Here is a 25847-nt window from a genome sequence, read left to right on the forward strand (position 1 = left end):
AGAACTACACATGAGGATCTTGTCAATGATCTGCAGGCAGCTGGGACCACAGTCACCAAGAAAACAATTGGTAACACACTACGCCGACAAAGATTGAAATCCTGCAGTGCCCGCAAGGTCGCTCTGCTCAAGAAAGCACATGTCCAGGCCCATATGAAGTTTGCCACTGAACATATGAATGATGCAGAGAAGGATTGGTTGAAAGTGTTGTGGTCAGATGAGGCATCAACTCAACTTGCCGTGTTTGGAGGAGGAGGAATGCTGCCTATGACCCCAAGAACACCATTCCAACTGTCAAACATGGTGGTGGAAACATTCTGCTTTGGGGGTGTTTTTCTGCTAAGGGGACAGGACAACTGCACTGCATCAAAGGGACAATGGACGGGAGCAATGTACCATCAAATCTTGGGTGAGAACCTTCTTCCCTCAGCCAAGGCATTGAAAATGGGTCACGGATGGGTGTTCCAGCATGACAATGACCCAAAACACAAGGCCAAGGCAACAAATGAGTGGCTCAAGAAGCACATTAAGGTCCTGGAGTGGCATAGTCAGTCTCCAGACCTTAATCCAATTGAAAATCTGTGGAGGGAGCTGAAAGTTCGAGTTGCCAAATGTCAGCCACCAAACCTTAATGACTTGGAGAGGATGTGCCAAGAGGAGTGGGCCAAAATCCCTCCTGAGATGTGTGCAAACCTGGTGGCCAACTACAGGAAATGTCTGACCTCTGTGATTGCCAACAAGGGATTTGCCACCAAGTACTAAGTCATGTTTTGTGAAGGGGATCAAATACTTATTTCCCTCATGAACATGCAAATCAGTGGTCACATAGTTACACATGCATTTCTTTTAAATTTTTTGTTGCTATTCTGTCTCTCAGTGTTATAATACACCTACCATTTATTTTTTAGACTGATCATTTCTTTTTCAGTGGGCAAACATTCAAAATCAGCAGGGGATCAAATACTTATTTCCTTCACTTTATTATAAAGCTTGGGTATGGAATTGGAACAAAAATCCGTCTCCTGTAGAAAGACAACGTCGGCTTTGAGTTTGCATGCTGGAAAGTAAAAGAGTGTTTCTCAGGGATATTAAGGCTTTTGGCATTGAGAGAAAGTAATTTCAAGGAGGACTGGCTTGAAGAGATCATTGGGGTTCCCATGATGAAGGAGAAGTTTAGGGGGCATGGGGAGAGGTCGGTGTCACATGCTGCCTGGAGAGGAGTTAAGGGAAGGAAACAGGAAGGTGCAGGAGGTAAGAGACGTAGGGAGAGGGAAGGGAAGAATGGGAGAGAGACAGATGGGAAACATACTGTATGAGGGGAATACATAGAAAAGGGGGAGATGAAAGGGTACTCCCAAAAGCAAAGGCTGGGAAAGTTCTGGGTTAATCAGTTAAAGCTCACAGAGCCTACTGTGTGGAGAAGGTGGAATGTACTGTATAGATCCAAATGATGAACTGACACAGCAGGTTGTCAGGGGTGTTAGTGAGAGTATAAGCCGGCTGGGGTATCATTAAGCCAGGGTGAAAATGGGAAGCAGTATGCAAGGCAGTGGATAGGAGCGCATTGGTGGTGCTACTCATCACATGGCACTGTTTCAAAAGAAAAGAGTGTAAAGCAGGAGGTGTTGAGAAGCAGCAATGTTTGGGTTAGTGTAGCATTGTGTCACAAGGCCTGCCATGCAGAGTATGAAAAAGGTAAAGAAGTGTTGGGGTTGCTTGGACTGGCCTAGAAGGGGAGAATTAGGTGACTGTGGAGTCCCAACTGTGTGCCCTATACCGGTCAACGCGGTGGATGGTTGAGGTTGTGTAGGGGAGGTTAAGAGACACTCAGTGGTGTAAAATAATCTCTGGGTGGTAGGGGAGTGGGGTGATAGGAGCTAACAGGCTAGAGAAAGTGGAGGATACTGGGGAGGAGGCCAGTGGGAAAAATAAAAGACATCAAAGAGATAGAAAAGGCATGATATGAGAGACCTGTATATAAAGCTTAAAATTCTGTAGACATAAACCAAGATAATCATGAGCAAATAACATTGTGAATAACATTGTGGCAATATGAGAACCAATTCAAACCACGAATGCTTAACTCTCAGGACACAGGCGGCGAGTGAATAGCCAAGAGTAGCTATCTGTAAGTATATATCAGTGTGGGACTGGGTTCATGAATACTAAAAGGTGGCAACCATGGTATTTACAAGATGAGTGGAAGTGGTTGTGGAACCAGAGGCCACTGATTTGCAGTGATGTTGTTTAGAGACCATCACTCGCCGCCGTCATCACAGGTCAAGGTCTAAAACTTGAAAAGAGGACCCAAAGAGGGTCACCCTGGCTCTTCATCTTAAGGATCATAATTATTTCCACATACCACACCCATGGTACTTGACAGTAGAGCATCAGAATAACACAAAAAATTGAAAAATTAGTTAAGAGGTAATGGCGTCGAAAGTAGGAAGGATGGGCATACGACAAATAGTTGTTAAAAAACAAGGATAAGGTTATGCATTCAAAAAAGCAGTTCAGATCCAGTTCAAGTAGCCACAAAAGAAAAACTATAAGAGAGATTACATATCTCTACAGGTATTGCATCCAATCTTCAGCATTTAGACTTCATGGCGGGGTCTCCTGTGTGCTGGAGAGGAGCCACCTGAACGTCAGGCCGCAGAGCGATTGTGGTGGTCAGTCTGCGATGACGAAGTTGTTGACCTTGCCATTCCATGGTGTTCTCTGAGGTGTTATAGCTCCTGGATACTGGGAGACAGAGAGAGTGGTAACAATCTAGTAGGTCAATCGGGAGAGATGCGAGTGTGTTGCAAAATTGAGACAGGTCTTCCGGGACGCTCAGGAATGCCACTCAGCCGTGAGCAGTTGCCGAGAGGCAGAAGGGGAACTTCCATCTGTACTAGACACCCCTGGTATAGAGGGTATCCAACCAGGGTCGGAGCTCTCTTCTCTGTTAATGTAAATCAAAAGTGCAGCGCTAGAAGAAACACATTATGAATATAAATCATTAAGTGAACAGTTCATATGGTGACTTGAAGTGACTTCAGGTGCTTTCATGTAACTGTATCCTCCTGGTGGTAAGGTGCTGTGAGATAAAGTGCGGAAAGAATGCACACTCACCAGAACGCACAATTTAATGAGTGTTTATATGTATATTTCTCCTGATGTCATCTGCCGGTCTGGGTGGTGTCTGGAATCCTATATATTCCCTTCAATGGTCCTGGATGCTATTAATAGGACATCAGGGTGGTCCAGAGTTCCCCTCAGGTGATAGCCTAGTGTCAGGGATTGCGGCTCCGTAGTCCCGGATCGCGGCGCCGTCCCCCGCGCATGCGCACTGGTGGCAGATCGCGCCGGGACACAGGCACTAGGTCCCGGCGAGCCGCGGCTGACAGGACGCCGCGCATGCGCAGTAGGAGCCGCGGGCGCGCCTCAGGCGTCCAATGACAGCCGGGGGCATGTCCTAGCCGGCCAATGACAGTGCAGGGCGCACTATTTAAAGATGCCCTGCACTGTCACAGATTGCCGCAAGGTCTTTCTGTGATTCTGAGTTCCTGCACCCGTCCTGACTACTCTGCCTGCTCCTGTGATTGACCCGGATTGCCCTGACCATTCTACGGACTGACTTACCCTGCTGATCCTGCGTGTGACCCGACTACTCTTTGCCCAGTGATTCTGTACCCCGCTTACCCTCACGGGCCCACGATCCGTTACTACCCTGCTGGGGCCGCCATCCTCTTCACATCTGGCTCTCCTGGTACCTGTCCCCGGAGGTCTCCTCAGCCACTGGTGGGCCTGCTCGGAGGTCGTGACCTGGCCCGGGACTGTTTCAAGTCCATCCCCACCATCAGGGGCCCTGGTGAAAGCACAGCCCGGGCTTAGACCCCACGCTCTGAGTAGGTCTGTCAGTTGGCAGCCTGAGGCACCACCTGGCGGATCATAACAGTACCTTGCGGCCATGACAGAGCCAGGAAGTGGACCGTCGTCCCTAGAGGATATTTGCCAGCACCTGGCAACTTTGACCCAGGCTTTCCAGAATTTTCACGCCCGACTGGAGGACCGCATGGAGTCATTAGCCCCCCTGACTCCCCCTGCTCAGAGTCCTCCATCTGCAGAACCTCCCGCTACCCCGGTATCCGGAGCGGTTGCCACACCCCTAGCTCCTGAACCCCGCGTTCCCCTGCTGGAACGATTCCGTGGTGACCGGGGCCGCTTCCGAGCCTTCCGAAATGCTTGCACCCTGTACTTCGACTTGCAGCCCCGCACGTTCACCACCGAGACTGTCAAGGTGGGGTTTATAGTCTCTCTCCTTCAGGATGAGCCCCAGGATTGGGCTCACCGTCTGATGGAGAAGCACGACCCCCATCTTGACTCCGTGACCGAGTTCTTTCAGGCCATGGCCGTTTTGTATGACGACCCTCAGCGGGCTGCTTCCGCAGAGGCTACCCTATACTCTCTACGGCAGGGCCGCCGGACAGCCGAAGAATACGCGTCCGATTTTAGGTGTTGCATGGGAGACACCAGATGGAACGATGCGGCCTTATGTCACCAGTTCCGCATCGGGCTGTCTGAGTCTCTCAAAGACGAACTAGCACGAGTAGGCCTACCTGACTCCCTGGAAAAACTGATTGAGTTGGCCATTCAAATTGACCGTAGACTAAGGGAACGTCGGCTGGAAAGGAACAGCCAGGGTCAAAGGGTGGCATGGATTCCATCGAGAGACACAGCTCCAGCCCCAGGGAACCATCCGCGAAGCACGGAAACAGGGGACAACCCGGAACCCATGCAACTGGGACTGGCCCGTTCCCACTTATCGGTCGAGGAACGTCAGAGGAGACGATCACAGAACCTATGTCTGTACTGCCGGGAAGCTGGTCACCAGGTGCACTCCTGTCCTGCAAAAATGAGTAAGTCCACTCCCATTTCTTTTACTTTACCTGCAGGAAGGGATGATCAGTCAAGTTACCTGGCCATTCCTGTGTCTTTACAGCTCCCCGGAGGAACATTGTCGGTGACCGTAATCGTTGACTCAGGAGCCTGTAGTTGTTTTATCGATCTGACTTTTGCCCACCGGCAAAAAATCCCTCTCCAGACCAAAGAAAGGGGGTTCAACATCTTCTTGGCAGATGGGTCCAGTATAAAATCAGGGGTGGTGGACCAGGAGACACCACCCATTTTCACCACAATGGCAGACCATCACCAGGAGTTCCTCCGTTTGGATGCCATCGCATCTCCCCTTTTTCCAGTCATTCTGGGGCTCCCTTGGCTGAGGGCCCATAACCCCCAGATTGACTGGGAAAAGGGAACAATTCAATTTCGGTCACCTTATTGTTTGAGTCACTGCCACGTCACAGGATCCGTGGTTCCCCGGTTCCTCCTGTGCTTGGATGGCGACACCAATCTATCCCAGGTTATTCCTCCAGCCTACCATGACTTCTTAGACGTTTTCAGTAAGCGAGGAGCTGACATTCTTCCTCCGCACCATTCCTACGATTGCCCCATAGACCTCCTACCCGGATCTGAAATCTCATTCGGCCGTATCTTTCCCTTGTCTGAAACGGAATCGGGAGTACTGAGGGAATATATTGACGAAAACCTTCGGAAGGGATTTATTCGTCCATCCACATCCCCAGCCGGGGCCAGGTTGCTCTTCGTAGAGAAGAAGGACAAATCGTTACGGCCCTGCATAGACTACCGTGATCTGAACAAAATAACGGTAAAGAATCGTTATCCCTTACCCCTAGTCCCCGAGCTCCTCCAGAGACTGAGATCGGCAACGATATTTACTAAATTAGACCTGCGGGGGGCCTATAACCTTGTTCGTATCAGGGAGGGGGATGAGTGGAAGACGGCGTTCCGTACGAGATTCGGTCACTATAAGTATTTGGTGATGCCGTTCGGGCTCTGTAATGCACCGGCAACCTTTCAGCACTTTATCAACGATGTTTTTCGTGATTTCCTCGATATTTTCGTGGTGGTTTATTTGGATGACATCCTAATTTTTTCCCCCTCACTGGAGGTTCATCGAGGTCACGTGTTACGGGTATTAGAACGGTTGCGTCAACACGGGCTATACGCTAAGGCAGAAAAGTGCTGTTTCGAACAGCGCGAAATCACGTTCTTGGGACTGGTTTTCTCTTCCGCGGGGGTCGCGATGGATCCCCAGAAAGTCACGGCGATCTTAGATTGGCCAATACCTGCCGACAAAAAGGGGGTACAGCGTTTCATCGGCTTTTCTAACTTTTATAGAAAGTTTGTTAGGAACTTCTCCGGTCTGGTCTCCCCGATCACGCAACTGACGAAACAAGGGGTCCGCTTTAAGTGGACTCCCAAAGCTCAGACGGCATTCGAAAAGCTCAAGAAATTGTTCACCTCTGCTCCCATTCTCTGCCATCCGGATTCTTCTCTCCCATATGTTTTGGAAGTGGACGCCTCCGAAAACGCGGTAGGAGCGGTTCTGTCCCAAAGGAATGGTACAAAGGAACTACTGCACCCTGTGGCGTTCTTCTCCAGGAAGTTGACACCGGCGGAACGTAACTATGACATTGGAGATCGGGAGCTCCTGGCCATTAAAGCCGCTCTAGAAGAATGGAGGTATTTACTGGAAGGAGCCACGCACCCAATCCTAATATTCACAGATCACAAAAACCTTGAATATTTAAGAACGGCAAAACGACTGAGACCTCGCCAGGCGAGATGGGCTCTTTTCTTTTCTCGATTCACATTCCATATAACGTACCGACCCGGTACTAAGAATACAAAACCAGACACTCTGTCCCGCATGTTTGAGGACCCCGACGACGCCGTGGTACCTGACACCATCTTACCTTCTGGAAGCTTCCTCGCTCTACAAACGGAACTTCGCTCCCGGCTTCTCGATGCTTCTGTAGGACTACCAGTTCCGTCTGGGTCACCCCTCCAGAGCCACGGTGGGCTGTTTTGGAAGGAAGACCGGATCATGGTCCCAGAAGAAGTGCGAACCTTGGTCCTAGGGCACTGCCACGACCATCCAATGGCGGGTCACTTCGGGGTTACGAAAACTCTGGAACTACTACGGCGCTCGTTCTGGTGGCCGGACATGATCAAGGATTGTGAGCGTTACGTCCAGACTTGTCCCACCTGTCAAAGGAACAAGCCCTCCAGGAGCAGGGCATGGGGATTGTTACGTCCATTACCCATACCCAAGCGGGCCTGGCAAATGATAGCCATGGATTTCGTGGTCGAACTCCCACCATCCCAAGGCTACACAGCAATAATGGTGATCGTCGACCGCTTCTCAAAGATGGCACATTTCGTGCCCCTGGAGAGGACCCCATCGGCACCGGAAACGGCACGGATCTTCATTAAGGAAGTAGTGAGGCTTCATGGGGTTCCCGAAGATATAGTGTCAGATCGGGGGGTCCAATTCACCTCCAGGTTCTGGAACGCCTTGTGTAAAGCGCTGGGAATCAAGCTGTCGCTTTCATCCACCTACCATCCACAGACCAACAGCCAAACCGAGAGGACCAACCAAACGCTGGAACAGTACTTACGATGCTACACATCCTACCTTCAGGATGACTGGCTGACGTTGCCTTCCGCATAATTCTCATACAACAACTCGAGTCACTCAGCTACGGGTCAATCCCCGTTCTTTTCCAATTACGGGTATCATCCCACATTCCTCCTTGATCTAATGCCTGAAAATCCGGTACCGGCGTCTCAAGACATCTTGAACTTCTTTTCTGTCAATAACAAAATGATTCAGGAAGCCATCGCTGAAGCCCAAGAGGACATTAAAAGGGCGTTCGACAGAAAGAGAAGAGGAGAGTTACTGCTTCAACCAGGGGATCAGGTTTGGCTGGCAACGACCAACTTGAAGATGCTGTGCCCTTCAAGGAAGCTGGGACCCAAGTACATTGGCCCATTTCCGGTAAAACGAGTAGTCAACGAGGTGGCCTACGAACTCGAGCTTCCGCGGACCTTCAAGATACATCCTGTGTTCCATGTGTCTCTCCTGAAGCCATCCAGACCGGATCCCTTCCCGGACCGTGAATCCGGACCTCCCGAGGCAGTCACCATAGGTGACCAGGAGGAATATGAAGTGGAGACTATCCTCAGTTGCCGAAAGAGGGGGGGCCAGACACAGTTCCTGATAAAATGGAAGGGTTATGGCCCTGAGGAGAACTCATGGGAACCTGCCCAGAACATTCACGCACCCAGGCTCATCCGGGAGTTTTGTCGTAGTCACCCGCGGTGGAGAGATCAGTGGGGCTCCCGGAGGGTGCCCATTGGGGGGGGCAATGTCAGGGATCGCGGCTCCGTAGTCCCGGATCGCGGCGCCGTCCCCCGCGCATGCGCACTGGCGGCAGATCGCGCCGGGACACAGGCACTAGGTCCCGGCGAGCCGCGGCTGACAGGACGCCGCACATGCGCAGTAGGGGCCGCGGGCGCGCCTCAGGCGTCCAATGACAGCCGGGGGCGCGTCCTAGCCGGCCAATGACAGTGCAGGGCGCATTATTTAAAGATGCCCTGCACTGTCACAGATTGCCGCAAGGTCTTTCTGTGATTCTGAGTTCCTGCACCCGTCTAGTGACCCTGATTGACCCTGATTACGCTGCCTGCCCCTGTGATTGACCCGGATTGCCCTGACTACGCTGCCTGCTCCTGTGATTGACCCGGATTGTCCTGACTACTCTGCCTGCTCCTGTGATTGACCCGGATTGCCCTGACCATTCTACGGACTGACTTACCCTGCTGATCCTGCGTGTGACCCGACTACTCTTTGCCCAGCGATTCTGTACCCCGCTTACCCTCACGGGCCCACGATCCGTTACTACCCTGCTGGGGCCGCCATCCTCTTCACATCTGGCTCTCCCGGTACCTGTCCCCGGAGGTCTCCTCAGCCACTGGTGGGCCTGCTCGGAGGTCGTGACCTGGCCCGGGACTGTTTCAAGTCCATCCCCACCATCAGGGGCCCTGGTGAAAGCACAGCCCGGGCTTAGACCCCACGCTCTGAGTAGGTCTGTCAGTTGGCAGCCTGAGGCACCACCTGGCGGATCATAACACCTAGGGACTGCTCTATAGAGGTTGTGAAGGCTCCCTTTCCAGTGGTCAAGTGGATGGCTGTGGATTAATACTCCCCAAGGGAGTCAAAGCAGAGACATCTCCATAGTGTAGTAGGTACAGTGGGGATCGAAAGTTTGGGCACCCCAGCTAAAAAATTTGTAATAATGTGCATAAAGAAGCCAAGGAAAGATGGAAAAATCTCCAAAAGGCATCAAATTACAGATTAGACATTCTTATAATATGTCAACAAAAGTTAGATTTTATTTCCATCATTTACACTTTCAAAATAACAGAAAACAAAAAAATGGCGTCTGCAAAAGTTTGGGCACCCTGCAGAATTTATAGCATGCACTGCCCCCTTTGCCAAGCTGAGACCTGCCAGTGTCATGGATTGTTCTCAATCATCGTCTGGGAAGACCAGGTGATGTCAAGCTCAAAGGTTTTAAATGCCCAGACTCATCTGACCTTGCCCCAACAGTCAGCACCATGGGTTCTTCTAAGCAGTTGTCTAGAAATCTGAAACTGAAAATAGTTGACTCTCACAAAGCTGGAGAAGGCTATAAGAAGATAGCAAAGCGTTTTCAGATGTCAATATCCTCTGTTCGGAATGTAATTAAGAAATGGCAGTCATCAGGAACAGTGGAAGTTAAAGCAAGATCTGGAAGACCAAGAAAAATATCAGACAGAACAGCTCGCAGGATTGTGAGAAAAACAATTCAAAACCCACGTTTGACTGCATGATCCCTCCAGAAAGATCTGGCAGACACTGGAGTTGAGGTACACTCTTCCACTATAAAGAGTTACTTGTACAAATATGGTCTTCATGGAAGAGTCATCAGAAGAAAAGCTCTTCTACGTCCTCACCACAAAAATCATCGTTTGAACTTTGCAAATGAACATATAGACAAGCCTGATGCATTTTGGAAACAAGTTCTGTGGACCGATGAGGTTAAAATTGAACTTTTTGGCTGGAATGAGCAAAGCTACATTTGGAGAAGAAGGGGCACAGAATTTAATGAAAAGAACCTCTGTCCAACTGTTAAGCATGGGGTTGGATCAATCATGCTTTGGGGTTGTGTTGCAGCCAGTGGCACAGGGAACATCTCACGAGTAGAAGTTAAAATGGATTCAATAAAATTTCAGCAAATTTTGGATTGTAACTTGATGCCATCTGTGAAAAAGCTGAAGTTAAAGAGAGGATGACTTCTACAAATGGATAATGATCCTAAACGCACCTCGAAATCCATGGGGGATTACATCAAGAGGCGTAAACTGAAGGTTTTGCCATGGCCTTCATAATCTCCTGACCTCAACATAATTGAAAATCTATGGATAGACCTTAAAAGAGCAGTGCGTGACAGACAGCCCAGAAATCTCCAAGAACTGGAAAACTTTTGTAAGGAAGAATGGGCAAAGATACCTCAAACAAGAATTGAAAGACTCTTGGCTGGCTACAAAAAGCGTTTACAAGCTGTGATACTTGCCAAAGGGGGCAGTACAAGATATTAACTCTGCAGGGTGCCCAAACTTTTGCAGACGCCATTTTTTGTTTTCTGTTATTTTGAAAGTGTAAATGATGGAAATAAAATCTAACTTTTGTTGACATATTATAAGAATGTCTAATCTGTAATTTGATGCCTTTTGGAGATTGTTCCATCTTTCCTTGGCTTCTTTATGCACATTAATACAAATTTTTAGCTGGGGTGCCCAAACTTTCGATCCCCACTGTATATTACTTTATTGTGGTAAACAAAGATTCTTTAACGAGTGAAATAGATAAATAAACAAGCAGCAACATGGACTAACAGTCCAGTGTTAAAGATGGCCGCCGGAGCTCCACGATGCTCCGACGGCGTGACGTCATGGGGTTGCTGGCTCCTCCTACGCGTTTCGTGTGCAAGCACGTCGTCTGCTATACTCTCTGTGTGTGTGCGCTCGCATATATTTTCCATATTGTCTCTTCTCTGTTGCAAAGCTATGTTGGAGAGGTCTTGGTATAGCTGGAATTCCATGCCATGGTATAGAATGCGGTGTCTCTCCCTGGCTTGCTGTAGAATGTCTTTCTTGAGGGGAAAGCTCACTAGGCAACATACAATGTCACATGGAGGGTCAATGTCTCTGCCTATGGATGAACTCCATTTCAATGGGAGTCACAGTGGGTCGACCCTGGAAGTCATTAAAGATTTCCACCACCACTTTGGAGATTTCACCTGGTTCAATCGATTCTGGGTGACCACACACCCTGATGTTGTGTCTGTGTCCCCGATTATCGAGATCTTCTAGGTGCCTGTAGAAATCACGGATATGGTGTGAGTGGTTTTCAGTGGCTTGTTGTATCTGCTGGATGGCTACCGCCTGGTAGCTGGTAGTACATTCTACCTCCTCTAGTCTAGAGCCCAGGGCCTGAAAATCACTATGGCTGTATTCAGTGTGTCTTTACTTTCAGCTGCAACAGCATGCAGGTCTCCTATGCAGAGTAGTTGGACAGCTGAGGAGAGGTCATGTTGTGGAAGAGTGGGACTGGGATGCTGAGGTGCTCCGGTCTGATTTCCCCATTGAGAAGCTGGTGTTCTCTGTCCTAAACCATGGGACTATGTGAAGGCTGGTCCTTGGCCAGCGGGAGCTCCAGAGTAAGGCTTCTATCATGAAACCACACCCCCCAGATTTTATATTTAGCCAAGAGTGCATCTTTGGGCTCATCTGCCAATGTGGAGGGAGGGTATTGAACAGGAAATAATAAATAACACATAGCAAAAAATATTGTACAGTCAATGTACAGTAAGCAGCTTTATTACACCACAAATTCAGAGGGAGAGACAAGGCATTTTGCCAAGAAATAAAAAACAGAGTGAATTGACTTTTTTTAAATGAAATAATACAGAGTGTGTGAGAGGGTATATTAGGCTTCAGTTTAAGAGGAAAGGACAAGGCAAGTTTTAACAAGAAATAAAAGTTACATTGTATTATTTCTAAAGAAAAAATAACCACAACAATGGTAAAGTCAATGCATAATCTGTAAGCAACTTCTTAGGTTGCAGTTTATAAGGAAGGGATGATGTGGGTGCAATCATGAAATAAACTTGACAGTGTATATCTTGATATTCCTAGAAATACTGTAGACACATCCCCCTTGTTCATAGTGTCTATTTGCAAGTGTCTCCCAGTGACTTGCAGCTTGTCCACAGTGATTCTGGTCTGTTCCTGCTTGCAAGCTATATCTTTGCTCCTGTTGAGTCTTTTGTGAATTCAACTGTCATTGTGTCTCTCTTTACCTTATATGCTTTTGTCAGCTTTCAGCCTTCCAGCCCTGTGTGATTCCCTGTGAATTCTTATCTGATATTCTCTATCATCACCTATGTCTGCAGTATGCTTCAGTGTCTCCCACTGCATCACTGACCAACTTCAGGCTATAGTGGCATCTGCAGTTCCATCCACAGATTGAAAACTTATTTTGGCAATGTAGCCTCCAATCTGCATATGATCACATAATCAGGAACCACTTTACCTGTTCCTCATTGTCAGGGACAGCTGAGACTGAGAGTCACTAGTTGCATAATGTGTCATCTGGTTAAAGCATGAACATGTATTAACCTTTCCCCAGCATGGAGCTGAGAAATGGTACAGAAATTTTGTCTTGAATGCTACATTTTGTGTACTTTGAAATGCAGAACCCCATCAAGTCAACTGGATGGAAATCATAACAAAATGCCAGTTAACCTCTTCCCATCTGGCCCATGCCGATAAACGACCTGAAGGGAGCTTTGCTGATGTGTGGGGATGTTTCTAAACATCCCCTCGCATGCATTGCCTGGGAGCGTGCAGCACCGTGACCTGTGCCCGCTATGTTTGGTGGAACAGAGATCGCTGTACGGGGGCTGCTGTGTGAGGTCCCGATTCATATGATCACTAACTGGCCAATCAGTGATCACATGAACAGTAGTAAACAAGATGTTACTTCCTGAGATCATTGTTTACTACTTGTGAATTCTGTGAATGATCACAGAGGTCAAATGGTACAAGGCCATTCTCAGCAGCCTTGTACCATGTGATAAGCTGTGACCAATTACACCTCTCACAGTATTTCTCAATGGCTGCAGGAGAAAGAAGGAGAAATGATTGCTTTTACAGCCTTTATGGGCTTCGGTGTAAAAAAAAAAAAAAATCTTGTTCCCCCCAAGTCACTATAGTGACACTGTACTGCTAGAGTGATGGTATGTAACAAAAAAAAATGAAAAATTAAAATAAAAATGTAAAAACTTTTTTGAAAAATTATAATAATTTTTCTATAAACTGATTAGTTTTTTTTTACCAAAAAGGTAGCAGAATACATTTTGGCCAAAACTTATGAAGAAAGATTTGCAAAAATATTTGCAAAATTTTATAAGAAAAACTATTTTTTTCAAAGTTTTCAGTCTTATTTCATTTATATAGCAAAAAAATAGCAATCCCAGTGGTGAATAAATACCACAAAAAGAAAGTTCTGTCTCAAAATAATGCTAAAAAATTAATTTGGGTACAATGTTGCACAACCATGTAATTGTCATTAAAATTGTGACAGCACTGAAAGCTGAAAATTGGCCTGGGCAGGAAGGGGGTGAAAGTGTCCGGTCTTAAAATGGTTAATTCATGCCTTTTTTTAAGAACATCTGGCTAGAATGATCTCTTAAAACATTTGTAGACACACTAAATCCTAATATGTTTCAATTACATTACAACCTTTTGGTAAATGAATATACTACACTGCAACATGCAGTGGTCATCTATGTAATGCAAAGTTCTTTTTATAAAGTTTCAGTTTGCTACACCAAAATATTGTATGATATTTCTAACATTACAATATGTTTCAAGGCTAATTGAACCTAAAGAAAACAAACATTTCTAATAAGATTGTTTACTAAAATGCACAGACACTGGCTATCCTTTTTTTAAATAACCAAATCTGTATTTTTGTTTATTTTCACTGAATTTCACTGCGTAGTATACAGAAGCCAGCTAAAAAGGGGTTTGTCAGAAACCTATAGGATTTAGGGTTTGTCGTTTAAAAAAAAAAAAAGAACCTTGAGGCATTTATACTATGAAAATTATTGCATGCTTTAATCAATTTTCTTCTATAGCACAGATGATGAAAGTAAATTGTCAGTATGTGTTTTTTTTTTAACTTAACAAGCATTACTTCATATGATTAATAAAAGTCAATATGACCCTTATCACTAATCAATTTGTCATTTAAACCTTATCAAAGTAAATTTTTGTTTTACAAAGAAATCTATGATGCTTTAAAGTGCTTTCATGCTCTGTGTATATGCCTGTGTCTTTCTCCCAGCTATAAAAGTAAAGTATAAGGTAATTGGCTCAGGATGTGAATAATAAAACAATACTTTGTATCCAGAAAACAAAGCTTCCATTTTTGCACATGAAGCTGGCTGCTGGGGAGCTTATAGTCAATTCACACATACAAATGTTGTTGGAGGTGAATATATCAGCTATTATAAGTGTAAATGTGAATATATAAACTAAATTAATTATCACTAAAAACAGTTTTTATATGCCCAATTATTCATTTAAATTTAAATAAAATCATGTGATGATTAGAGTGATGAAAAACTGTTCTTGTTCAAAGATAAAAAATAAAATGTGCACCTAAAAAAAATAAATAAAAAATAAAACAATAAGTACAAGTAGTTTTTAATCTTATGTACTGTACAGCTCTATAAAGCCAGATATACATATACTGAGTCCCTTTGTCACTAACTTATCTCTCATATATTGTCAGATATTTTTGTATGCAGCTAGCCATTGCTGTCATGATATCAACGATTTAGGCTCCATGTACACAGGACGTTTAGAAAACACTTCTGAATGATGGAAACTGACTGTTGGAAAATGTTAAAGGTTAAAAAATGTCTGTTTAGCCGCGTTTGCATACCGCGTTTATGTGCATTTGCCTTTAGAAGCATTTTTTAAAGATATCAGGAGACCTTCGAAAATGCCAAGAATGCACTGAAACACAGTAAAATATTAACTATTTCAGACATTTTGAGAGAAATAGAGAGAGCAGAAGCAGAGAGAGCAGTATGTGTTGAGATGACCTGTCTTTTCTGGTTGTATTCACTATGGATCCCAGCATGAGCATAATGCAGCACGTTCTACCATTTTTTTCATTCATGCAAAACCTGGAACTGACTGCGCTTGTGTGCTAGGTCCATTTGAATATATGGATGATGAAAAAAGGCTCTGGACAGCATTTGGATATGAAACAGTTAAAAAACGCTTTTAAACACAAACGCTTATAAACACAGTTATCCACGTTTACATGCATTTGCAAGCATTTGGCATTTGAAACACTGATAAAATCTACTCCTGAATGTAAATTCGGTGCATTAAAAAAAACAACTGTAAACTCAACTGCCTATAAACGACATAGTGTACATGGACACACAGGAAAACATTAGGGAGAGTTCAGGGGCTGCTGAAAAAAAAACGCAGAAAAGCTCCTGAATGTAAGTTTATCAGCTGCAGTGTACATTAACCCTTATAGCATGCTTTGGTTTTGAATAATCATATTACAGACCTGCTGTGTCTTATTGCTGTAGTGATATAAAAGGGTTCAATGCACACTGAAGTATTGCATTATACCATACCTGAAACCAAGTGAAAGGCTTGTTCCTCCTAGTGTCCATACTGAGAAACAAAACTTCTGTGGTTGTAGGTAGAGATGAGCGAATCGAACCAGGCGAACCGGAATTCGAGTCGAATTTCAGGAAATATTCGATTCGCGTCGAATCCGAAATTTTGCCTACTTCGGGTGCGCGAATCGAATATTTCCCGATCAGCCGGCAAAAGTGTCCCTGCAGTGAGCTCCGCTATTTCTGACAGTTCTCTGACAGAAGGAACACATGTTTAGCGGTTGAAACATTGTATCTATTAGTTTCCATTTAGGATACAGATGTTTCAACCGCTGTACATGTGAAGAAGCTGTCAGAGAACTGTCAGAAATAGAGGAACTCTGCACATACACTTTTTGCCGGCTTGGAATTATTCTTATTTTCATCCTACTTCTTCTTCTTCATCCTCATCCTCATCCTCAGAAGAAGAGGATGAGGATGAAGAAGAAGAAGAAGAAGAAGTAGGATGAAAATAAGAATAATTCCAAGCCGGCAAAAAGTGTATGTGCAGAGTTCCTCTATTTCTGACAGTTCTCTGACAGCTTCTTCACATGTACAGCGGTTGAAACATCTGTATCCTAAATGGAAACTAATAGATACAATTTGTATCTATTAGTTTCCATTTAGGATACAGATGTTTCAACCGCTGTACATGTGAAGAAGCTGTCAGAGAACTGTCAGAAATAGAGGAACTCTGCACATACACTTTTTGCCGGCTTGGAATTATTCTTATTTTCATCCTACTTCTTCTTCTTCTTCATCCTCATCCTCTTCTACTTCTTCTGAGGATGAAGAAGAAGAAGAAGAAGTAGGATGAAAATAAGAATAATTCCAAGCTGGCAAAAAGTGTATGTGCAGAGTTCCTCTATTCTGCAGATACACTTAGAGGAGCTCTGCACATACACTTAGAGGAGCTCTGCACATACACTTTTTGCCGGCTTGGAATTAATCTTATTTTCATCCTACTTCTTCTTCTTCTTCTTCATCCTCATCCTCATCCTCAGAAGAAGAAGAAGAGGATGAGGATGAAGAAGAAGAAGAAGAAGAAGAAGTAGGATGAAAATAAGAATAATTCCAAGCCGGCAAAAAGTGTATGTGCAGAGTTCCTCTATTCTGCAGATACACTTAGAGGAGCTCTGCAGATACACTTAGAGGAGCTCTGCACATACACTTTTTGCCGGCTTGGAATTAATATTATTTTCATCCTACTTCTTCTTCTTCTTCTTCATCCTCATCCTCATCCTCAGAAGAAGAAGAAGAGGATGAGGATGAAGAAGAAGAAGAAGAAGAAGAAGAAGTAGGATGAAAATAAGAATAATTCCAAGCCGGCAAAAAGTGTATGTGCAGAGTTCCTCTATTCTGCAGATACACTTAGAGGAGCTCTGCACATACACTTAGAGGAGCTCTGCACATACACTTTTTGCCGGCTTGGAATTAATCTTATTTTCATCCTACTTCTTCTTCTTCTTCATCCTCATCCTCAGAAGAAGAAGAAGAGGATGAGGATGAAGAAGAAGAAGAAGTAGGATGAAAATAAGAATAATTCCAAGCCGGCAAAAAGTGTATGTGCAGAGCTCCTCTAAGTGTATCTGCAGAGCTCCTCTAAGTGTATCTGCAGAATAGAGGAACTCTGCACATACACTTTTTGCCGGAAACCGCTGTATGGAGGGAATGTCCCAGAACTGTCAGAAATAGACTATTTCTGACAGTTCTGGGACATTCCTTCCATACAGCGGTTGAAACATTGTATCTATTTGTTTCCATAAATGGATCCATTTATGGAAACAAATAGATACAATGTTTCAACCGCTGTATGGAAGGAATGTCCCAGAACTGTTAGAAATAGTCTATTTCTGACAGTTCTATGACATTCCCTCCATACAGCGGTTGAAACCGCTGTATGGAGTGAATGTCCCAGAACTGTCAGAAATAGTCTATTTCTGACAGTTCTGGGACATTCACTCCATACAGCGGTTTCAACCGCTGTATGGAGGGAATGTCATAGAACTGTCAGAAATAGACTATTTCTAACAGTTCTGGGACATTCCTTCCATACAGCGGTTGAAACATTGTATCTATTTGTTTCCATAAATGGATCCATTTATGGAAACAAATAGATACAATGTTTCAACCGCTGTATGGAAGGAATGTCCCAGAACTGTTAGAAATAGTCTATTTCTGACAGTTCTATGACATTCCCTCCATACAGCGGTTGAAACCGCTGTATGGAGTGAATGTCCCATAACTGTCAGAAATAGACTATTTCTGACAGTTCTGGGACATTCACTCCATACAGCGGTTTCAACCGCTGTATGGAGGGAATGTCATAGAACTGTCAGAAATAGACTATTTCTAACAGTTCTGGGACATTCCTTCCATACAGCGGTTGAAACATTGTATCGATTTGTTTCCATAAATGGATCCATTTATGGAAACAAATAGATACAATGTTTCAACCGCTGTATGGAAGGAATGTCCCAGAACTGTCATAAATAGTCTATTTCTGACAGTTCTATGACATTCCCGCCATACAGCGGTTGAAACCGCTGTATGGAGTGAATGTCCCATAACTGTCAGAAATAGACTATTTCTGACAGTTCTGGGACATTCACTCCATACAGCGGTTGAAACATTGTATCTATTTTTTTCCATAAATGACATTCTGCAAATACACTTAGAGGAGCGCTGCAGATACACTTTTTGCCAGCTTGGAATTAATCTTATTTTCATCCTACTTCTTCTTCATCTTCTTCTTCTTCATCCTCATCCTCATAAGAAGAAGAAGAGGATGAGGATGAAGAAGAAGAAGAAGTAGGATGAAAATAAGAATAATTCCAAGCCGGCAAAAAGTGTATCTGCAGCGCTCCTCTAAGTGTATCTGCAGAATGTCATTTATGGAAAAAAATAGATACAATGTTTCAACCGCTGTATGGAGTGAATGTTCCATAACTGTCAGAAATAGACTATTTATGACAGTTCTGGGGCATTCACTCCATACAGCGGTTGAAACCGCTGTATGGAGGGAATGTCATAGAACTGTCAGAAATAGACTATTTATGACAGTTCTGGGACACTCACTCCATACAGCGGTTGAAACATTGTATCTATTTGTTTCCATAAATGACATTCTGCAGATACACTTAGAGGAGCGCTGCAGATACACTTTTTGCCAGCTTGGAATTAATCTTATTTTCATCCTACTTCTTCTTCTTCTTCTTCTTCATCCTCATCCTCATAAGAAGAAGAAGAGGATGAGGATGAAGAAGAAGAAGAAGAAGAAGTAGGATGAAAATAAGAATAATTCCAAGCCGGCAAAAAGTGTATCTGCAGCGCTCCTCTAAGTGTATCTGCAGAATGTCATTTATGGAAAAAAATAGATACAATGTTTCAACCGCTGTATGGCATCCTCATAAGAAGAAGAAGAGGATGAGGATGAAGAAGAAGAAGAAGAAGAAGAAGTAGGATGAAAATAAGAATAATTCCAAGCCAGCAAAAAGTGTATCTGCAGCGCTCCTCTAAGTGTATCTGCAGAATGTCATTTATGGAAAAAAAATAGATACAATGTTTCAACCGCTGTATGGAGTGAATGTCCCATAACTGTCAGAAATAGACTATTTATGACAGTTCTGGGACATTCACTCCATACAGCGGTTGAAACCGCTGTATGGAGGGAATGTCATAGAACTGTCAGAAATAGACTATTTATGACAGTTCTGGGACACTCACTCCATACAGCGGTTGAAACATTGTATCTATTTGTTTCCATTTGTTTTCATCTCCAAGGGCATTTAAATTAAAGGTACAGTGTTCTGCACTAATTTAAAGGCTCTCTGAAGCCTAGAAACCCTTTTAATAAGTTAAATTCGTAGCGAATTAATTCGCATCGAATCGAATTTCATACTGGAATTCGCCGAATCAGCCGAATCAAATTTTTGAGAAATTCGCTCATCTCTAGTTGTAGGGTTGTACTGATTTGCAAGTGACCAAAGGCAAGAGTAAACATACTTCTCACACAGGGTATGTCACTGCAGGGGAGTTCCTTTCTCCTGCAGAAGCCTCCATAGGCTGGCTTCCTCAATGTGTTGTGAACATAGGAGGTCACCCACTCTGTATAGGTGCTCTTCAGAGATTGCTATGCATTTTCTCAGTGAATGAAGTCTCTGAGTGGATGAAGTAGAGAAGCACGGTGGTGATGCAAAGCATTCTCTGAATGGCACCTCTGCTGAGTGGGATACCTCCTGTGTTTGGAATGCAGCAGGGCAGCCACTTGGAACAGGACCTGGGATCTAGAAGATATCACTGAAGTAGCAGTGTCTGCTACAGTAATTTTCAGCTTCCAGGGGGATTGCCACAGGTATGGTAAATGCACAGTCAAAACTTTATTTACCTGCTAACTAACCTAAAAGCTTTAAGCTAAGATGAGATTTGATGCAGCTAAAATGCTAATTTTGACAAACTTAGAGATTAGTGGTCAATAACACCATCTGGTGAGTGCTAACCCGTTAGGCTGCATTCACACTTGAGTGTTTTGTAGCTTGAAGCTCAAAGCTCCAAAAAAAGCTCAAACTTAAAAAATCAATTGTTCTCTATGGTGGCTGTTCACACCTTATTGAGTGAACAGGCATCATAGAGAACAATTTTTTTTTTTAAGTTTAAGCATTTTGGAGCTTCAAGCCACAAAACACTGTGCACAGCCATCCAAACAGTGTGCATGAGCTGACAGGGAGGAGAACTGTTTTGTTTACAAACAGTTCTCCTCCCCATCGGAGATGCTCGGCAATCACAGGGTGCTGGCAAGTAATCACCGGCTGGGACCCAGCGATTGACAGCCGCGGCCGCGAATGGCGGCATGTGTGCCCCCTACCCAGGTATGCTAAATCACATATATATGTGATTTTGTGCACCCGTTTCGTCCTGTAGCAGTATATCTGCTATAGGGCAGTCGGGAAGCGGTTAAGGGGCCAAGTAGTCCTGGCAGTCTTTCTGTCTTTTGGGGTTTGTGTTACTTTACAGAAATTGGGCTTATACTGGGAGTCTGGATTCTATAGTACAATTTGCACTGCCCCCTATATCCACCAGACAATGGAAAGGCAATTAATTTACAACAATCTCTACTATGTCCAGAAAAAATAAATATGGATATGAGGGGTGCCCTGTTTCTTTCTTTGTATCCCCTGCTTCTTTTTCTTGATATTTTCATGTTTAATGGGATGTGGTGCCTTTGAGCTCCCCCCTGAATCTCTGTATTCTTGTTTTTTTTAATTCTGGTGGTTAAGACCCACCTCCATTTTTTTCAGAAGAGAGCTCATTATTCATGTATTTAGCCCTATGAGTATTTAATACACCGCTATTTTATCAATTTCATCGACATTGTTTGATTGATAATGGCCGAATATTGTGGAACAGCATGGGATGGCTACATGGATCAGATCCAACAAACTCAATGCTTATCAGAATCAGAGGTAGATATTGACCGATTTTTTTATTCGTTTACAAAGACTGTCGGAAAAGAAGGCTTGTGTTTTTTGGCATAAAAAGTACTTTGAGAAATATCATAAAGAAAAAATTGTACCTTGGGGATTAAGGATTCAAATCTTCCCCAATCTAAGGAAAATTGAGGTAGACTTGAGATCCAATTGATAATTAAATTTACAACTATGTTCATTCAAAATGATAGATATTAATTGATAACAATACACTTTTGAACATTGTTATCAAAAAGTGGTATACGGACACCAATAACTTGTTACCATATCCCTTTTTTTATCAAAAAGAAATCACACTTAAAATTCATCTGGAAACCTATATCAATGGCCTATTAAAGTCTAAAGAAAATACATTCCTGAGAGATTATAGACTGGCCTATGATTTAGGCCAAGCCTATAAATGGAACCACATGCCAAATATGAATAGGCCCTTTAGACAAACTGAGGGTTCTGTTCCCAATCTGGTAGACTCTATTGATTCCGACACTTCTTCCAATCATTCTTCTACTTTCCACCCTTTACCTAATTCTGTTCATGATCCTACTACTGTTAGTGTCTCCAAAAAACGCAAAGGGGATGGAGACAAAACTCACACATCACAATCCAATTGCTCTAAATTTGCTGGACGTCACAATCACTCTCAATTCAAGTCCATTATGGGGGTATTTCTTCACCTGGTTCTCTACTGGTTATGCATTCCACCTCAGTCCCCTAGGTGGACCTACTCACATGCCCACCAATCTATCCAATGTTTCCACTTTCCCCAAAATGGGAAATACATCCATTAACACATCTATTGAACCAGTGGCTAAATGGTTAGCACTTTCGCCTGGCAGTGCTAGGGTCATTGGTTCGAATCCCAGCCATGACACCACCTGCCTGGAGTTTGCATGTTCTCCCTGTGCCTGCGTGCGTTTCCTCCGGTTTTCTCCCACACTCCAAAGACATGCTGGTAGGTGAATTGGTTCCTGTCCAAATTGGCCCTAGTATGTATATGAATGTGAGTTAGGGACTTTAGATTGTACACCCCTTGAGGGTTAGGGACTGATGTGAATGTACAATATATTTATGTAAAGTGCTGCGTAAATTGTCAGCGCTATATAAGTACCTGAAATAAATAAAAATAAATAAACCTCCTTCTTCCACTGACATACCCACAACACCCATTTTTTTTTTTTTTAGTGGGGACACCAATGAATCCCAGAAAGACATCTCAAGTAGAATTGTTTACCCCCAAACCTCTAATGTTCAAACCAAGCTCAAACTAATCATCAGGTCTTCCATTCACCTTTTTCCTGATGAGATCCACGTCCTCCGTCTGGGCCTGACATTCTGTCTGACCCAGAGGGTGGACTAGTTTGATCTTATCAAGTACATACACTTATTTGCACATCATTTGATGTACAAAGTAATGTATGAGAAGAATCGCACACAATCTAACACCAATTCTTTGGACAATCCCATATGGCAGAACCTAACCATCCATGGCCTGAGATCACTCAGTGGCCTCATGGAATTATGGGAGGAAGGTAGTATTGACAATAATGATAACGATGCTGAGAATGCCCCTTCTATTCCTTCTCCATTATCCTATAAACCTAAATCTTGCTCCTTTCCCTTCCTACAAGCTAATCCCAAAATTTGGGCCTTTACACAACAGGTATCCAAGACAATCCAGGGTACCTCCTGGGGAGAAATGCCTATATCCAACCTAACTAATTCTCAGCAACGAGCTCTAACGGCCCTCTCAAATAACAAACAAATTGTTATTAAGCCCTCAGATAAAGGGGGAAACATTGCAGTGCTGGATGGATCTTGGCCAATATGAACTTATGGTAACGAACATTTTGAACAATAGAGTTGGTATAAACCTATACCTCCAAGTTGAGTTATCTCTACGATCATTGAATTCAAAGCCATCATCAATAGGGCTTATCACCAGGGTAAAATAGACAAGAACACTGAATTTTCTCAATATCAAAGATCCTAAAACTCCTACTCTATATGCCTTACCAAAAGTTTATAAAAATGTCACCACACCTCCAAGCTGCCCGATAGTATCTGCAGAGGCTGTCTTACTGAAAAGGCGAGTCAGTTAATTGAGGAATATCTGTACCCACATGTTACTTCTGTGTTAAGGATACAATTGATTTGCTCAAAACTGAATGGTATGCATGCTCCAGAAGGAGCATGGTTAGTTGCTGTGTAGAGGCTTTATACAACTCAATTCCACATGATTTAGGGATATCAGTAATCAAGCAATTCCTGATGGAATGTGGTTATTCTGCCCACCAATACAACCAATTCATCCTAGAACTTCTATGGTTCATTTTGACTCACATCTTTCTATTTAAACATTCCCACTACCTTCAGGTGCAGGGTGTTGCTATGAGGACTCGTTGTGCTCTGTCATATGTGAATCTGTACCGGGGGGGGGGGGGGGGGTTGTCAGTGTGACATTTTTTCATGGGAGGACCTACAAGCTGATGTAAGCAATATAATTACTTGGCATAGTTTTAATCAACAATATTTAATTTTACGTACCCCGAATTACAATAATTTCTGTCCAAAATGACTAACAACCAATTTAATTTGAAATTTACTATCAATTGTGATAAAAAAAAAACTATCACGTTCCTTGATGTTATCATATTTATCAACAATGATGGAAGTATTGGTTCTTCATTATTTAGAAAACCCACAGCAGTCAATATGATTCTTCATGCCAGAAGTTCACATCCCAAGCCATTGATATCCAGTATCCCTTATAGTCAATACCTCAGAATTAAACTTAATTGTACAAATTTCATGGATTTAATTCGTGAAGCTAAGGTCATACAGACACGTCTTTTGCAACAAGGTTATAGTAAGTCCTGTCTAAAGAAATCCTACAATTGAGTCAACAACCTCAATATGTCCCAATTAATTCACCAACCTACATTTCGATCAATTCCATCAACCAATAGAGTTATCACTTGTTTTACAAGCCTAGGAGGACATTGCGCACAACATTCTAGGCAAATTTTGGTACTTACTACAGGCAGACGATACGGTTTCCAAATGTATTGGCCCTTCACCCCAAATCACGTCACGCAGATCCAGATCTTTGAAAGATCAATTGGTATAGAATCATTATGTGAGAAAAGATCTACCCAAATCAAGATCAAGAGGTACATCTAACAGCGGAAGATGTAATTACTGTTGTTGTTTGTTAAGAGCCACTGCAGTAAACTTACCCAATGGATGCATCTACACACCTAGATGCTCAGTTAATTGTCAAACTATTGGTATAGTATACCTAATGCTATGTGACTGTGGGGCTTTCTATGTAGGTAAAACCAAGCGGATGTTCTTCCAGTGCATCAGCGATCACATTTCTTTAATAAAGAAAAAAAAAAAGACACTTTAGTCTCTATCACCAATATGACCTATCCAAGATACATTTCTTTGCTCTTGAGCACATCCCCATCCATGAGAGAGGTGGGGATGTGGATGGTCTCCTACTGCAGCGTGAGACTAAATGGATTTTCACTTCACAGGCTACCAAATTTCCAGACCTAAATGATTCCTTAAGCTTTAAACCTTTCTTATAGTTTAAATAAATTTCATTGTATCTGATCCCAACAATGGCCATTCATCAATGGTTCTATATGTTCTTTGCCTTTAAATTAGGTATATTTTCCTATCAATATTGTCTCTATTATTGAAGGACAACCTGTGATCTGTTTACCTTTTCATTTTAATAATAATAATGTTTTGTTATTGTACAGACCAAGTTCTGTTGCTTATTTGCATACGTATATTATTTCAACATCGATTTGTAGCGCTGCATATTTTATGTTCAATTACTCTACAAACCAACATGCCAATGGACTTTAAGCCAGCTCCGGCATTGAATGCCTTAGCAGCAACATATGTTCCCAAATCACCCCACGTAAGTCCACCAGCCGTCACAACCAACTTTGTTCCTCCTGCAGTCATGCACCCAAAATCTGAAAACACGGGCATGTCACAGTTTGCTAAATACATTCTGCAGAGAGCTTGTTAAGACAGGCCTCACCAAGTTTGATGACAAGCCTGAAAATTAAAGAGGCTGGAAATCCACTTTTAAGGTCAGAATGAGTGACCTAGACATCAATGCCACAGAGGAATTAGATCTACTCATCAGATGGCTAGGTCCCCAGTCTACTGAACGCATCAAGAGACTCACAGCAGTTCATATTAATAACCCTGCTGCAGGCCTTAATGCTGCTTGGGGCAGACTTGAACATACCTTTGGCAGCCCAGAGGCCATTGAAGATGCTTTATTCAAAAGGTTGCAAAGCTTCCCAAGGATTTGTGCTAGCGACAATCTAAAGTTTCAAGAACTCAGCGATGTTCTATTAGAGCTTCAACTTGCTAAGGCTGACATCAACTTACCTGGTCTCAGTTACCTTGACACCTCTCATGGCATCAAATCTATTGTTCTCAAGCTACCATATGGAATTCAAGAAAGATTGGCAGCGCTTGGATCAAAGTATAAGGAAGAACATAGAATTGCCTTTCCTCCTTTTTCCTACTTCTGCGAGTTCATCAAAAGAATTGCAGACACTAAGAATGACCCAAGTTTCTCATATGGGGACTGTAACCTTCTCAGTACACTCTCTCCAAG

This window comes from Staurois parvus, unplaced genomic scaffold (assembly GCF_062004578.1).
Source record: "Staurois parvus isolate SC_StPar_1 unplaced genomic scaffold, SC_StPar_1.0 ptg000598l, whole genome shotgun sequence".
Classification (NCBI taxonomy): Eukaryota; Metazoa; Chordata; class Amphibia; order Anura; family Ranidae; genus Staurois; species Staurois parvus.